This window comes from Crocodylus siamensis, chromosome 4 (genome assembly GCF_052110815.1).
Source record: "Crocodylus siamensis isolate JL-2025a chromosome 4, ASM5211081v1, whole genome shotgun sequence".
In the NCBI taxonomy this organism is placed as follows: Eukaryota; Metazoa; Chordata; order Crocodylia; family Crocodylidae; genus Crocodylus; species Crocodylus siamensis.
In genome coordinates, this window is record NC_143398.1 from 128,506,653 (window position 1) to 128,523,692 (window position 17,040).

Sequence of the window (17,040 nt, forward strand, 5' to 3'; positions counted from 1 at the left end):
ATAAATTCTGGAGCTTATTGCTCCCAGGAAGCTCCAGGGCATGCTGTTCATACATGCACCTGGACCAAAGCACATTGAGCTAGGTTGGGCAGAGAATCCAGGGGATCGGCCTGCCAGCCCAGGACTAAAGAAAAAAGCAGGTCAATGAGGCACTTCAGAACAGCCAAGAAATGAGTGAGAGACAGGTGGTTGTTCTCTGAATATAGACAAGGTTCTGGGGGCCTCTCCAGTAGAAAGCAATGAAGAATCTGGAACTTCTGAAAGTTGTATTTTCCTTATATGGCCTGTTGATCTTAGGGTGAAACTTGTAAATCCTATTAATAGCCCAGCATTTGATCACTTCAAAATCTGAAAAAAAGTTAAAACAAAATACCACATTTTCAATCTACTGGTCTGGGTTAGGGTCAGATCCATGGGGACATGCAGATACACCCTCCATCCCTCTTTGTTCCCTTCTCTACCCAGTCCTTAAAACTAACCACCTGGGAAGGGCAGTGAAATCTCTATTCAGGTAGCACTGAGAGAATCAGTTGACTTCATGGCTCTTTATTATCTCCTTGATTCCTACTCTGTCTCCACTGCATAGATGTTAACAATCCACTATCTTTTTTGACGGTCTGGATGTTTCACTATTTTATCCTTTCTTGTGCCGTTTTGGTGTCTGTTAGCCACTCTTGGCAATGTCTCTCTTCTGTTTCACAGCCCTGCAAACTGTTTCAAACTCTAGCTAAAAACTTTAACTCTGGCATGATAATTTTAACTCGGGTGTAGAAATGACTGACAGTGAACTACTGGAGGCACTGTCAAAACTTGTTTTATGAATTTCAATAAAACATATATATTTTACTATAATGACTACATAACTAATGACAATTTCTGTTGACTATTTTTTCCTAGTTTGTTGTGTTTTTAAAAAATGGTTGCAGTAGCAAACAGTACACATTCCAAGTTATATTTGTTTCTGTTTTGAACTTATATTGAATAATATAGTGCTAGCCCCTGCGCATATTAGTAAAGCTTCTAGTTTTTCTTTAACTGAGGAAAAAACATGTTGTGTTATTGTGTGATTCATCTTCACAAATATGAATTCCCCTTTTCAAAATACTAGATAGTCCCAAGATCTGGATGGACAAGACTCCACCCTGATACAGTGGGTATAAACAGCATAGCACTAGAAAATCCAGTGGCCTATCTAGTTTTGGGACTCACCACTGGTAAAACTAGTAGGGTTGAAGCCATGTTAGCAATGGTGAGAGTTAGAAAAAAAAATGTTCAATGAAAATAGACCTTAAAGACAAACTGTATCCTTAACCAGCCCCTTTTCTGGTATGTCTGCTTTCTGGGAGTTTAACAAGAATACATTCTCTTCTCAGTATGTACACATAATTCCAATTAATGCTAGAGAGCCTGGCTTGCAGTCTTCCTACCTCAGGTGGAGCTGTTAGAAGATCTTGCAACTAAAGGAAGGTCAGCCTGAAGTAAGAAGACTGAGCTAGTCTGTAGAGATGAGCTAGTCTGTAGAGCTGTGTGAAATTTCACCAGGTGTTTTGTTTCAAACTGTTTCAATGTGTTTTGAGCTCAAAACAGCTAAATTAAAACAAAATAAAAGCCTTTGAAAGAGATTCAAAATGAAACAAGGGCACTCAAAATGTTTTGAGTTTTGAAGCTGGGCTTACTTGGCTTCAGTGCTGGACCCAGCCAGCAGCAGCAGCCTCTTGTCATCTGGAGCACAGATCAGGCACCTGCCTGCATCCCTAGGAGGGCTGTGGGGCTGTGCCAGACTCCACCCAGAGTCTGATCTTTGTGTCAGATGACAGGAGGCTGCTGCTGCTGTCTCAGGCCAGTGGCAGCACCAGTCTTCCCAGCACTGGAGGAGTCCAGCGCTGCCTGGCAGCCCTTTTGGGGGTGCGGGTAGGCCACTGAACTGTACACTGGATTAAAGGAGGCTCTAGGTGCCTCTCCCACCAGGGACCAGTGCCCCCCCACTCACCTCCTGGCTCAGCTCCAGGCCCCCTGTGGCTTACCAGCAATAGCAGCCATGCTCTTGGTGTTGTGCTACAGCCCCCCTGCATGGTGGGGTGCAGCATGGCTCAGCCCCAGCCACCAGGTTTCCACAGAGCCCAGTGGGGTGCAGCCCAGCTCAGCGCAGTGTGAGGTCAATGCAGTGTGAGGTCATGTGCTTTTGGGCAGCTCTGGGCTGTCACCCAGGGCTGCACGCTGCTTGTGGGGACCACCGGCCACACTGGCCCAAGTCCTGTGTGCACAGAAGCGGCCTGGCTGGACAGCACAGAGCTTATGCAGCAGCACGTTGTGGCATAGGCTGTGCAGATACCTGGCAGTTGGGGCTGAGCCATGCTGCCCCCTGCCATGCAGGGGGCTGTGCCATAAGGCCAAGAACATAGCTGCTGTTGCTGGTATCCTGTGGAGAAACTGCAGCTGGGTGGGGGGCAGGTAGGGAGACTGCAGCTGGCAGGGGAGTGGGGCTGGAGCCAGGTTTGGGCCAAGCAGGGATGCAAGCAGGGGCACTGGTCCCTGGTGGGAGAGGCAGCCTGAGCCTCCTCTCATCTGGCACAGATCCATGGACTTGCACCCCTGGGAGGGTTGCTGGGCTTTGCCAGACTCCTCCTGGGGCTGTGAGCCCCCGAATCTGTGCCAGATGAAAGGAGGCTCAGGCTGCGGCAGCAGCAATCTTGTCCAGTGCTGGGTGCAACCCATGCCCAGTGCCTGTCTCAGGTGGGAAAACAGCCTGAGCCTCTTCTTGTCTGATGCAGATCTTGGGACATGCACCCCCAGGAGGGCTGCCAGGCTTTGCTGGACTCCTTCAAGGGCTACTGGCATGTCAGATGAGAGGAGGCTGCTGCGGCCATCCAGTGTCAGGACTTTTGGTTTGAACAGTTTGAGGTACAGTTTCCCAGAAACCCCTGCATCTATCTCCTTGAAACTAGGCAGGCTTTGTGCCCTCAGGCTACCATCCTTGCAATTTTCATCCAAATCAGGCAAGAAATGACAAAGTTTTAGGCATTTTCATGATTCCCCATTATAGCCTATGCGTGAAATGGCGAAACAGTGAAACAGTTTTGACGAAACGAAACGGGACAGTGCTTCAAAACAAAACAATGAAATGAAACACTGTCCCTTTGAAATGGTGAAACAGACATCAAAATGAAAGAGTGTTTCACACAGCCCTACTAGTCTGTGCTATGGGAGACCTCTAGGGAGCACCTTGCTACTTCAGAAGATAGTGTTAACGATTCAAGAGTTGATTGGCTTCCCTCTGAGTCACTTTTGAAACAGTAAGTCAAGCAGGGCGGGCACTAAGGGGTGTGGTGCAGCCAGAATCTGCATCTTCTGCATGTAATAAAAAAACAAACAAATACGGTCCTAATCATTTGTGGTAGTCTTTAAAGTCAAGAAACCATCTGTGACAATGGGACACACAATATTAATGAAGTTTGTCTTCATAAACCAAAAGCCAGTTTGGTAAAATCTTGAGTGATAATGCTTAATCCTCTTATTGTTTGTATGGATAGCCATTAATGAGCACTTAAACCCTGCTCTTACTCATCTAATAATACTCTTATTAAAAATTTAAAATTCAGAATAGTTACTTTCCTCTTGCTTGGGTAGAAGTAATATTCTAAGCTTTTACATACTAGCAAAAAGGAGACTAGAGGAACAGTGTGTCTTTGTGTGAGTAGATGAGTAGAAGTTAAGGGGGTTTTGACTTAAAAACTTCCACAAAGATTCCATTAAATCCTTTGTATAATTGAGGAGGTTTTTTACATGTGTTTCCTCTCTTTCAGGGAAATTCAAAACACAGGTATCATAGCAACATTTTACTGTGTAAAAAACTAACATAATTACTAAATAATAAAGAAAAAGAAATAGGCATGATAACAATTTAATAGAAAATTAATTTCTTGTGGCTTCTTTGGTACATTCCAGAGGAAATAAGAATTTTTAGCCACTTGTTGTAGTGCTACCTACATTGCCAATTGTGTCCTGTAAATATCGCTACTTCATTTTGCTATCAGGTACATTATACAACTCTATTTCTCCTTTTGCTTCTATATCTTTGAAGAGTGATAGACTTCAAACAGCTGTCCTAAATTTATTCATTTTTTAATCCACATCTTGCTTGCATATTCCTGTGGTTGCAACTGTAACACAATATTCTTTGATTTAAGTAACCAGTGTAAGCAGAGTGTTCTTTTACTTGTGTACAATAAATATTCAGATACAATAATTAATTTTTAGGTAGTTAGGCAAGATTAGATTAGATGCAATAAATACAGGATAAACTTTCTTTTAAAAGGTTTGGTTTTTTGATTAAATTTCAAATGTGATTACTTTCTTTAACTTCTAGATGTTCTCTCACCACCTGAATTATGATTTCATAGACATTTGGGCTGACAGAGACCTCGTGAGTTCATCTGGTCCATCCCCCTACCCAACAGCAGGAAGTCAGCTGGGGTCAGAGGACCCCAGCAAGATAAACATCCAAGTGCATCTTGAGTGTGTCCAGAGTAGGTGCTTGAGTGTGTCCAGAGTAGGTGCTTGCACCACTTCAGGGGGAACCTATTCCAGACTCTGCATACTCGGATGGTAAAGAAGTTGTTCCTTATGTCCAGTCTAAAATGGTATTGCAGCAGTTTGTGGCCATTGGACCTTGTTTTCCCTGGTGAAGCCCTGGAGAACAAATGTTCTCCCAGGTTCTGATGTATACCTATGATATACTTATAGGCTGCCATCAAGTCTCCCCTGAGCCTATGCTTAGCTAAGCTGAAGAGTCTCATGACTCTCAGGCTCTCATATGGCCTACTCTCTTGACCTTTGATCATGTGTGTGGCTCTCCTCTGGACTTTCTCAAGTTTCTTCTCATCCTTTTTAAAGTATGGAGCCCAGAACTGGATGCTGTGGCCTCACCATGGTCAAATAAAGCAGGAGAATGAAATATTGGGTCTTGTTTCAGATATAGGCCAGTTAGTCTCACCTCCATCCTTGGCAAAGTCTATAGGCCAGTTAGTCTCACCTCCATCCTTGGCAAAGTCTTTGAAAAAATTATCAAGGCTCACATTTGTGAGAGCCCGTCAGGGCAAGTTATGCTGAGGGGAAACCAGCATGGATTCGTGGCAGGCAGATCGTGCCTGACCAATCTAGTCTCTTTTTATGACCAGGTTACAAAACGCCTCGACGCAGGAGGAGGGGTGGATGTCGTATACTTGGACTTCAGGAAGGCCTTTGATACGGTATCCCACCCCATACTGGTGAACAAGTTAAGGGGCTGTGACTTGGATGACTGCACAGTCCGGTGGGTGGAGAATTGGCTGGAGGGTCGCACCCAGAGAGTCGTGGTGGATGGGTCGGTTTCGACCTGGAGGGGTGTGGGCAGTGGGGTCCCGCAGGGCTCGGTCCTTCGACCGATACTCTTTAATGTCTTCATCAGCGACTTGGATGAGGGAGTGAAATGTACTCTGTCCAAGTTTGCAGATGACACTAAGCTATGGGGTGAAGTGGACACGCCAGAGGGCAGGGAGCAGCTGCAAGCAGACCTGGACAGGTTAGACAAGTGGGCAGAAAACAACAGAATGCAGTTCAACAAGGAGAAATGCAAAGTGCTGCATCTAGGGAGGAAAAATGTCCAGCACACCTACAGCCTAGGAAATGACCTGCTGGGTGGCACGGAAGTGGAAAAGGATCTTGGAGTCCTAGTGGACTCCAAGATGAACATGAGTCGGCAGTGTGACGAAACCATCAGAAAAGCCAATGGCACTTTATCGTGCATTAGCAGATGCATGACAAATAGGTCCAAGGAGGTGATACTTCCCCTCTATCGGGCACTGGTCAGACTGCAGCTGGAGTACTGCGTGCAATTCTGGGTGCCGCACTTCATGAAGGATGCGGATAATCTGGAGAGGGTCCAGAGAAGGGCCACTCGTATGGTTAAGGGCCTGCAGGCCAAGCCCTACGAGGAGAGACTAGAGAAACTGGACCTTTTCAGCCTCCGCAAGAGAAGGTTGAGAGGTGACCTGGTGGCTGCCTATAAGTTCATCAGGGGGGCACAGAAGGGAATTGGTGAGTATTTATTCACCAAGGCCCCCCCGGGGGTTACAAGAAATAATGGCCACAAGCTAGAAGAGAGCAGATTTAGATTGAATATTAGGAGGAACTTCTTCATAGTTCGAGTGGCCAAGGTCTGGAATGGGCTCCCAAGGGAGGTGGTGCTCTCTCCTCCCCTGGGGGTCTTCAAGCGAAGGCTAGATGTGTATCTAGCTGGGGTAATGTAGGCCCAGCACTCTTTCCTGCTTATGCAGGGGGTCGGACTCGATGATCTATTGAGGTCCCTTCCGACCCTAGCATCTATGAATCTATGTTGGTAGATGCAGGCCAGGGTTTTATTTGTTTTGCTGGCTGCGGCATCGCATTGGCTCATATTCATCTTGTGGTTAGTTGTGACCCCCAAGTCTCTTTCAGACATTATGCTAGTGAATGAAGCACTGCCAAATCTATAGGTATGATGGGGTATTTTGCTTCCCAGGTGGAGCACTTTGAATTTCTCTATATTGAAAGTAATCAGGTCTGTATCCGCCCACCTTGCAAGCTTATCCAGGTTGGCCTGAATCCCCAGCCTATCCTCCAATGTGTCAGTGCTTCCCCACAGTTTGGTGTCATCCATGAACTTAACCAGTTCATTTCTGACACATGGATCCAGGTCATTAATGAATATATTAAAGAGAATTTGTCTGAGTACTGATCCCTGAGGGATGCCACTGGTCACCATATGCCATGCTGACTCGGTTTCATCAACACACTCTGGATACAACCATGGAACCAGTTCCTGAGCCATCAGACCATATAGTTGTTGAGGCTGCAGTTCCCCAATTTTGCCATGAGGACATCATGGGAGGCCAAATCAAAGGCTTTTTTGAAATCTAAGTCAATTACATCAACCTCTTCCCCTGGTCATAGGAGGAGATGAGGTTGGTCAGGCACGACCTACCCAAAATGAAGCCATGTTAGTTGTCTCTCAGAATGGCACCTTCTTTCAGCCTCTTGTTGATGGATTCTTTGATAATTTTTTCCAAGGTCTTTCCAGGGTTTGACGTCAAACTGATTGGCCTGCAGTTTCCTGGATCTTCCTTCCTTCCTGTCTTGAAGATAGGTACCACGTTGGTCCTCCTCCAGTCTTCAGGAATTTCTCCTGTGTGTCATGAGTTCTCAGTGGTCAAGCTATCATGTCAGCCAACTCTTTTAGGACTCTTGGGTACATTCCATCAGGGCCCATTGACTTTTAGCTGGTAAAGCAAACCAAATTCTGGCTTGCATCCGTAGATGCTTCTCAGGTAAATCTCAGGATGTCATCCTCCTGCTGTACTTGGCCTTGGTGAGGCTGCAGCTGGAGTACTACATCCAATTCTGGGTTCTGTGCTTTAAAAATGATGTGAAGAAGCTTGAGAGAGTCCACAGGAGAGCCACACACATGATCAGAGGACAAGAGAATATGTCTTATGAAGAGAGGCTGAGAGCCATGGGACTCTTTAGCCTAGAAAAATGCAGGTTCAGGGGTAACCCTGCAGCACCCTATAAGTACGTCATGGGTGTGCATCAGGATCTGGGAGAACACCTGTTCACCAGAGCGCCCCAAAGGATGACGAGGTTCAATGGTCACAAACTCCTTCAAGACTGTTTTAGGCTGGTGTGAAAGAGTAAACAGTGACATGGCAAAAAGAGCCGGAGAATGTTGCTTCCAGAGCTATTACCATATTAGGATAGAAGCAAGGGAAAAGAAAAGAAAGAGGAGAAGGAAGTCTTAGAAAGGGAGCAGAAAGAAAGAGTGTCTGAAGGAAAAAGTGAGGGAGAAAGAAGATCTCCAGGAGATAAAACACTTACCTCAGGATTTTTCTTGCCGCTGGAGAGAACAGAGCTCTGAAAAAGAGGGGCGGATCCCTGAAGAGGTACCAGAGACCCGGCTGGCATCTGCACTGAAAAGTAAACAAAAAAAAAAAAGAGAAGAGTTAATTGACTCACTCCCACAAGCTTAGTGAAAACAAGTGAGTGCTGACCACAAGGATTCAAGGCTTCAGGCACGCACCAGATGAAAGGTACACACTCAAGATAGCAAAAGTAAAGAGAGAGAAATAACAAGGCTTGAAGAGAAAAGCCTGCTCTAAAAAAAAAAAAAAAAGGAAATAAACAGACAAACCAGTGTTAAAGGGACTTTGTTTATTAACACCAAGTTCAGTCCAACCAAACTGATAATGGTTAAATAAGAACAGTATGTAGATAGAATTACAAAGTTGATATAATTGTTTTAAAAAAAAAAGGACCACTTCTGTTTAAAGATAATGGAAGTTTGTATAGTGTTATAAGGAATAAAGATAAAGACAAGTGTTAATCTGCATCTGATTGTAAATATATATATCGGCGAGTCTGTGGGAATAATCGAGTTAAGTTTTCCTTTATAATACCGAGATTCCAAATACAGACACCCAAAGAGCAAAATAAAACAACAAATATATATATAACAACCCTCCCAACAAGTGACATTACAAAGCAGAACATATTATAATAAGATCCAAGAAATGGCAGGCGGGAAAGTTGGGGTACTTACAGCTCTTTGGGAGATTATAAAAGGATACAGAGAGGCAAGGTCCACCATCACACTGGACATAAGGAAAAACTTCTTTACTGTCTGAGTATGCAGAGTCCGGAATAGACTCCCTCCAGAGGTGGTGCAAACACCTACTATGGACTCCTTTAAGAAGTGTTTGGATGCTTATCTTGCTGGGATCCTTTGACCCTAGCTGACTTCCTGCCCTTGGGGCAGGGGGCTGGACTCTATGATCTTCCAAGGTCCCTTCCAGCCCTAATGACTATGAAATCTATGATTTACAGATGTCCAGCCTCTCAAGGTGTTTCCTCATAAGGTCTTCACCAAATATGGGTGTATGGTCATCTGTACCTTTGTAGTCTTGTGTTCTGTCAGGTGGGGTGATCCCTTTGGGCTGGTGGAGAACTGACACAAAGTAATCATTGAGGAGATTAGCTTTGTCTTGGGTTTTGGTTGTCAGTTGCCCCATTTGATTCATCAGGGGTCCAGTGTTGCCTTTATTTTTCTTTTGACTTCCTACGTATCTGAAGAAAGACGTTTTGTTGTCCTTGATTTGCATAGCAAGCTTGAGCTCCATGTCAGGCATAGCCCTAAAAGTTTGGGCCAGTGATGCATAATCCTCCTTAGAGGTATTACCTGTCTTTCAACCCCTATAGGCTTTTCTTTTAAGATTGAGGAGGTCCATGAGTTCCCTATTTAGCTAAGGAGGGTTATCAGCCCTTTTGCTTCCGTTCCTGTGGGCCAGGATGGACTTTTCTTGTGCTTTTAGGATCATGTCCTTAAGGAACGACTGCTTATCTTGTACACCTTTCCTTGTTGAACTGTGATCCATCAGGGCCTCGACAACCAACCTCCTGAGCTTGTGAAAGTCAGCTGTCTTGAAGCTGAGGATTTTTGTGTTGCTGACTGATTGATCTTCACTAAAGAAAAACAACATCATGAAAATGTTCTGGGTTAGGCATACCATGCAGCAAGGAGAACAATCCTGGAGGTCTAGACCCATCTGTTAGTGTCTTTTCCATCCAGCACCCATAATCCATGACTACTCCTCTGCCCCACCCAAGCAGCAAAACCACAACATCTCTGAAAGTCCTTTAAGCAAGCGTTCACGAGGGGCCAGCAAGGGAGGTTATGCTTAGGGTCAACCAACACAGGTTCATTAGAGGCAGGTCCTATCAGACCAACCTCATGGCCTTCTATGACCAGGTCACAAAATCCTTAGATGCAGGAGTAGCAGTGGATGTAGTCTTTCTGGACTTCAGAAAGGCCTTCGACACTGTCTCTCATCCCATTCTCATTAAAAAACTAGGGGACTGTGGTGTCAACACCTACACAGTCAAATGGGTTGCTAACTGGATGGAGAGCTGCACCCAGAGAGTGGTAGTGGACGGGTCATTTTCAACCTGGAGGGATGTGGACAGTGGGGTCCCCCAGGGCTTGGTCCTCGGGCCCGCACTGTTCAGCATCTTCATCAATGACTTGGATGAGGGGGTAAAAAGCACCCTGTTCATATTTGCTGACGACACTAAGATGTGGGGGGATGTGGGCACACTAGATGGGAGGAACAGGCTGTAATCAGACCTAGACAGGTTACAGGGGTGGGCGGATGAGACAGGATGGGTTTCCACACTGACAAGTGCAAGGTGATGCACCTGGGTAGAAAGACCCAGCAGCATACCTACAGGTGAGGAACTCCCTTCTTGTCAGTACAGGGGCAGAAAAGGATCTTGGAATCACCACTGATGCCAAGATAAACATGGGCTGGCAGTGTGGGGATGCAGTCAGGAAGGCCAACCATACCTTGTCATGCATCCACAGATGCATCTGAAGCAGGTCCAAGGAGGATCTTCAGCGGGCTTTAAACTAGGCTCGTCAGGGGAGGGGGAAGATGAAGGCGGAGGAGACGATGAACTACCAGGCCCAGCAACAGCCAGCGAGCCCAGACCAATGGTCAAAAGGGAGAAACAGGTAAGTGATGGGGGACGGGGCATTGCTGAGACTAGGGGGTCAGTGGGCACAACCGTTGGAGGCCTCAAATGCCTCTACACGAATGCTCGAAGTATGGGGAAGAAGCAGGAGGAACTCGCCCTCCTCCTAGCTGTCACCAGCCCTGACATAGTGGGGATCACAGAAACGTGGTGGGACTCATCGCATGACTGGGCGATGAGTGTCAAGGGCTATAGGCTATACAGGAGGGACAGGATAGGAAGGAAAGGTGGAGGAGTAGCACTCTACATCAAGGAAGAATATACTTCCTCATCAATTAGCAAGGGGGTAGAGGGGGGGGCACTCTGAGGTGCTCTGGGTTAGAGTAAAAGGCAGTCCAGGGGATAGAGACTTAACGGTGGGAGTCTACTATAGACCTCCCAACCAGGGAGAAGAGCTCGACCAGGAATTCTTATGTCAACTCACAGAGGCAGTGAGGGCTAAGGATGTGGTCATCATGGGGGACCTGAACTTCCCAGACATCTGCTGGGAAGAGCAGTCAGCCAAGTCTGACCACTCACGTCGGTTCTTAGCCAGAGTGCAGGACCTCCATCTAACCCAGGAGGTGCACAGTCCCACCAGGGGAGACACCTTGTTGGACCTGGTGCTGGCCACGGGTGACAACCTGGTGAGGGGGCTGCGGGTGATGGGCCACCTGGGAGACAGTGATCATCGCTTGCTGGAATTCACCATCCAGCGTAAGGTGGCAAAGGGCTACAGCAAGGCAACAGCCCTAGACTTTAGGGAGGCATACACCCAATGGATGGATGGGGTCATCACCAAGAAGGACTATGTTACAGTCGCCCGAGGATGTAGGGGGGCAGTCAGGAAGGCCAAGGCAGAGATGGAGATAGGACTAGCTTCCCGGATTAAGGACAATAAGAAGTCCTTCTTCAAATACATAGGGGGTAAAAAGAGGGTCCCGGGTAATGTGGGGCCCCTGCAGGACACGATGGGCAACTTAGTCGTCATGCCAGAAGACAAAGCTAACATATTTAATGATTTCTTTGCCTCTGTCTTCCTAAGTAGGGACCAGTTCAGCCACCTCCCTGCTGGGCCCCCCTCGGGCCCCGGGAGAGACACGCCTGGGCCAGGGGTTAGCGAGGAGTTAGTTAGGGTACTTCTGGAGAGGCTGGACATGTTCAAGTCCGCTGGTCCGGACGATCTTCACCCTAGGGTTCTACAGGAACTGGGCAAGGTCATTGCGGGACCCCTGGCGCGGCTCTATGAGCACTCGTGGTGCTCTGGTGAGGTGCCGGAGGACTGGAAGAGGGCCAGTGTGGTCCCTATCTTCAAAAAGGGAAAAAAAGAGGACCCGGGAAATTACAGGCCAGTTAGTCTTACCTCAATCCCGGGTAAGCTCTTTGAAAAAATTATCCTGGCACACATCCAGGAGGGCCTTGCGGGGGAATGCATGCTCAGGGGCAACCAACATGGGTTCATCAGTGGCAGGTCTTGTCAGACCAACCTGGTGGCCTTTTACGATCAGGTCACCAAATCATTAGACGCAGGGGTTGCTGTGGATGTAGTCTTTCTGGACTTCCGGAAGGCTTTCGACACTGTCTCTTACCCTGTCCTCATCAAAAAGCTGGGAGACTGTGGTGTCGATGCCCACACAGTCAAATGGGTCGCTAACTGGTTGGAGGGCTGCACCCAGAGGGTGGTAGTGGATGGGTTCTTCTTGACCTGGAAGGACGTGGGCAGTGGGGTTCTGCAGGGCTCGGTCCTCGGGCCTGCACTGTTCAACATCTTCATCAGTGACTTGGATGAGGGGGTAGAAAGCACCCTGTTCAAGTTTGCTGATGACACTAAGATGTGGAGGGATGTGGGTGCACTAGAAGGGTGCAATAGGCTACAAGCTGACCTTGACAGGTTGCAACGGTGGGCGGATGAGAATAGGATGGGGTTTAACACTGATAAGTGCAAGGTGTTGCACATGGGGAGGAAGAACCGGCACCACACTTACAGGTTGGGGAACTCCCCTCTTGCCAGCACGGAGACGGAAAAGGATCTTGGAGTCATCATTGACTCCACGATGAACATGGGCCAGCAGTGTGGGGAGGCAGTCAAGAAGGCCAACCGTACCCTGTCATGCATCCACAGATGCATCTCGAGCAGGTCCAGGGAGGTGATCCTCCCCCTCTATGTGGCACTGGTCAGGCCGCAGCTGGAGTACTGCGTCCAGTTCTGGGCGCCACACTTCAAGAGGGACGTGGACGGTATGGAAAGAGTCCAGAGGAGGGCCACTCATATGATCAGGGGTCAGCAGAGCAGGCCTTATGAGGAGAGGCTACGGGACCTGAACCTGTTTAACCTCCACAAGAGAAGGTTAAGGGGGGACCTTGTGGCCTGCTACAAACTGGTCAGGGGGGATCAGCAGGTATTGGGGGAGTCCCTGTTCCCCCGTGTGCTGCCAGGAGTGACCAGGAATAACGGTCACAAGCTGGCGGAGGGTAGGTTTAGACTAGATATTAGGAGGCGCTACTTCACAGTCAGGGCGGCTAGGCCCTGGAACCGGCTTCCAGGGGAAGTGGTGCAGGCTCCTAGCCTGGGGATTTTTAAAAGGAAGTTAGATGAGCACCTTGCCGGGGTCATCTGACCCCAGTGCTCTTTCCTGCCAAGGCAGGGGGTCGGACTAGATGATCTACCTAGGTCCCTTCCGACTCTAGCTACTATGAAACTATGAAACTATGAGGTGATCCTCCCCCTCTGTGTGACACTGGTCAGGCTGCAGTTGGAGTACTGCGTCCAGTTCTGGGCGCCGCACTTCAAGAGGGATGTGGACAACATGGAGAAGGTCCAGAGGAGGGCCACTCACATGATCAGGGGGCAGCAGGGCAGGCTCTATGAGGAGAGGCTAAGGGACCTGAACCTGTTCAGCCTCCACAAAAGAAGGTTGAGAGGGATCTAGTGCCCATTTACAAACTAGTCAGGGGGGACCAGCAGGCACTGGGGGAGTCCCTGTTCCCCCAAGCACTACCAGGAGTGACTATAAATAACGGTCACAAGCTGGCAAAGGGTAGATTCAGACTAGACATCAGGAGGCGCTACTTCACTGTCAGGGCAGCTAGGATCTGTAACCAATTTACAAGCAAACTGGTGCTAGCTCTTACCCTGGGGGTCTTTAAGAGGAAGCCAGATGTACACCTTGCTGTGGTTGTTTGACCCCAGTACTTTTTCCTGCCATGGCAGGGGGTCGGACTTGATGATCTGCTCAGGTCCCTTCCAACCCTACCAACTATGAAACTATGAAACCTGAAAAACCAAAAAGAAGAAAACAAACTTGGTAAGAGGGGCACTGTCTGCGACAGCCCTGGTGGAAAAAGTAGCTGCAGACACAATAGAAATTAAAAGCTACAATGACTGTACTTCAACTGATTGTTCTCTTAACTGACTTATTTCAACAAGCACTAACAGGGTGGATAAATTAAGCCAAAGACAGAATAGTGGACAATGGTGGATCAGGCATGACAACATATTCTGACCAGATGTAGACCAACCTCTAAAAAGGACTACATCTAAATTGGCAGACCTTGAGGGGAAGTTCTGTCACAACAAACTGAGACTTGTAAGAAGAGATAGGGAGCATGGCCATGCCAAGTCCAGTTCTATATGGAGGTCTGTGAGGAGGCACACCCATTGCTAAACCCACAAGAAATAGGAACATTTTTTAAATATGCCAAGAAGCTGAGCGCCTAGTCTGTGCTACTCCAAGTAGTGTTATCCCTACCCAGTGACTGACTAAATTATCTGAGTTCTCTCTTCATCTGCAAGCTTATGTTATATTACTTTTTGGGACATATATAGGGATTCTCAGTCAACAGCTGAATGAGAAGCATCCTGGTACAGGAGTTAAGGCAGGGGCAGCCAAAATACAGCCCATGGGCCACATGTGGCCCACTATGTGATTCCATCCAGTCCACGGGGCCCCTTCACAACCCAAAAGAAGAGTATTACCAGCCTTGGCCCTTAGCTGCCTCTATGAAAGCCGGTGCCTACATGCAGGAGATGCCAGAGCCTGCTACAGCAACAGCTTTGGCTCTGGTTGCTTAACTGACCCCAACCTCAGCTTGGTAGGGGGCACTGGAGACAAGAAAATTCTGTCTGGCAATGTTGTGCCTGTTTCCCAGCCCTTCCTCCCTGCCAGACAGGAAATTCAGGTAAGGGCCCCACTGGTCCAGGTTCAGGGACTCCCACTGGGAAAAAGGGGACTGGGTATGGGGAACTGGGTGCTATAGGGCTGGGCAGGGGTGGCCACTACATGCAGCTGGGGCCTCAGGCAGGAGAGCAGGGAGTTGTGTGCTATGGGGCCCAGCTGGGCTGGCCCTGCATTCCTTTTCCCAGTGTCATAATTAAGGCAGGGCAACAGGGACAATGGTCCCAAGTGCTAGCAGAGATGGGAGGGGTGTCTTTTGTCACACTATTGTGACTCCTGCTGCAGTGGCAACTAGAAATCACCACTGCTTCTGTGTGGAGTAACCACCCTGGGCTCCTGGCTACATTGTTATACTCCTGCCCTTTCCTCCCTCCCCCTGAATCTCTATACTCCCCAGTTTCCTCACCCCTTTTCTTCACCACCTTCCACATGCTCAGCCCCTGTGTATGAAAATGCAGAGTAGCTGCTTGTAGAACTGGACTACTTGATGGATTATCTGGTGTGCATGTTTACAGCTTGTAGGATTAGTTAGGTTTCTGTCCCGTCCATCATATCTTAATTAAGAAAAATCATGGTTGTGAAGTATGTGCTTTCCTCTCCCCTCCATTCCCCTCAACCTCCAAGCCTCATCTCCTCAAGAGGCACTTACTACATAGAAGTACGGATAAACAGAAGATACTAGTTAAAAAAAAAGAATATTGGTAGTCTTGAACAGGATGTAGTTACGCATGAACCCACACCTTCTAGAACGTATCATTGGATTATGATGCTAAGAAGTTGACATCTGCTATTTTATCATTGCAATTTACTTTATAACTACTGAGTGGGAAGATACCAATGATAGAGTGATACTCAACACCACATACTCAAGATAGACAAGACACTTTTGACAACTGTCAAGCTGTTATGGATATATTACAGTTCTTTTTGTTTTTCTTCAGCTAGCATTTTGTGTTTTTCTGTCCCTCTTTCTAGAGCCTTTTCATATCTTCTTTTAACAGTTCCTTTTCCCCTACCCCTTCTCACCTCCCTCTGGAACCACAGTGCTCATGAAATCATGCCCTACATGACTGTACTCTGTACTGAGCCATTACAGGCAATTGCATCTCATTTGTTTCATCTCACCTCCTATATATACTTCTCTGTTTTAGAAGTCTGACAAATGGCATGGTAATACAAAAATCATAGGATCACTGTCTGACTGATCCCCTCAACCCCTGTGTATTTTGTGTTAGAGTAGGATGAACCATGAGTGTGCAGAAAATACAAACATTCCATCACCCTTGCTTATATGGCCGCATATGACAAAAATAATTCTTAACACAGCCAGTGTTCCTGAGCTTCAATTTTGTCAGTGCATGCTGCTGGCAATTAATAAGAAAAAAAGTGTACATGTTGTTAAAAAGAAAGAAGGCAGACACAGTGGGTGTGTCTATACAAGATACTATGTCATCATAGTGATGAGCTACGGTGATGTAGCATCGGCAAATATGAATTGTGATGCTCCCGGTATTGCACAGTAGGGTCTGCTAAAGCAAGTAGTAGATGACTACTTGCGCATGTGTAGACATGTCCAGTGCTTTTAAAAGAATCAAACTTGACTACAGATGAAACTGCTAAGTCAGACTGTGATAAGGTAGGAAAAGACAGTTGTTTTGCTTCTGTTTATTGTGTTTATTATACATCCAATCCAGATGTATAGCCAGGCTTTTCTGGAAACCACTAATAGTCACAGTTTCTGTGCTAAATTCTGATAATTTCAAGACAGAGTTTTAATATTCTAAGTTACTATAAATAGATCACAGCTGATTATCAGTAATATGTATGGACCTAACCGCAATGATCCTGCCATTTGTTACAGTTTATTTTTTCTTTTACAGGAAAGGCAATCCTTCTACTGTAATTACTGGAAATTTTGATTAAGTGTTTTATCCTCTTGTGGACAAATCCTGCCTCAAAGTTATTAGCCAACACAAACTAGAATGGTACTGGAATAGCACATTAGAGACCTGGGATTATTTGGTACCTGGAGGTTTGATCATCCAGTTGGTAGGAACTATTTACACTATTTTCCCATACCTGGATCCTATTTCTAGACACACTTCTCTCTGAGCTCCAAGGACTTGATTAATTCTGTGACTGATTCCCTGTTGACACAATAGCTGTCTCTAATCATACTTCTCTAATTCTTTGAATAGCTACAGATGTGGGTAATAACAGTCATGCAGATGGAAATTCAATTCTTCTTTTTTAATCCTATTTCAAAATGTTTATCAAGAAAAAATTA

General features: G+C 46.8%; 1 protein-coding gene and 1 long non-coding RNA gene across 4 annotated transcripts in view; one reads left to right on the forward strand and one right to left on the reverse strand.

The window, feature by feature from the left end:
* Nucleotides 1–17,040, forward strand: part of LOC149866486 (uncharacterized) — a 315,323-nt gene that overhangs the window by 13,116 nt on the left and 285,167 nt on the right. The window lies entirely within an intron of this gene.
* Nucleotides 1–17,040, reverse strand: part of LOC149866487 (uncharacterized) — a 171,014-nt gene that overhangs the window by 3,637 nt on the left and 150,337 nt on the right. The window contains exon 2 of the long non-coding RNA XR_016441899.1: nt 7,891–7,982. This is a non-coding gene — a long non-coding RNA (uncharacterized LOC149866487). The remainder of the gene's footprint in view (nt 1–7,890; nt 7,983–17,040) is intronic.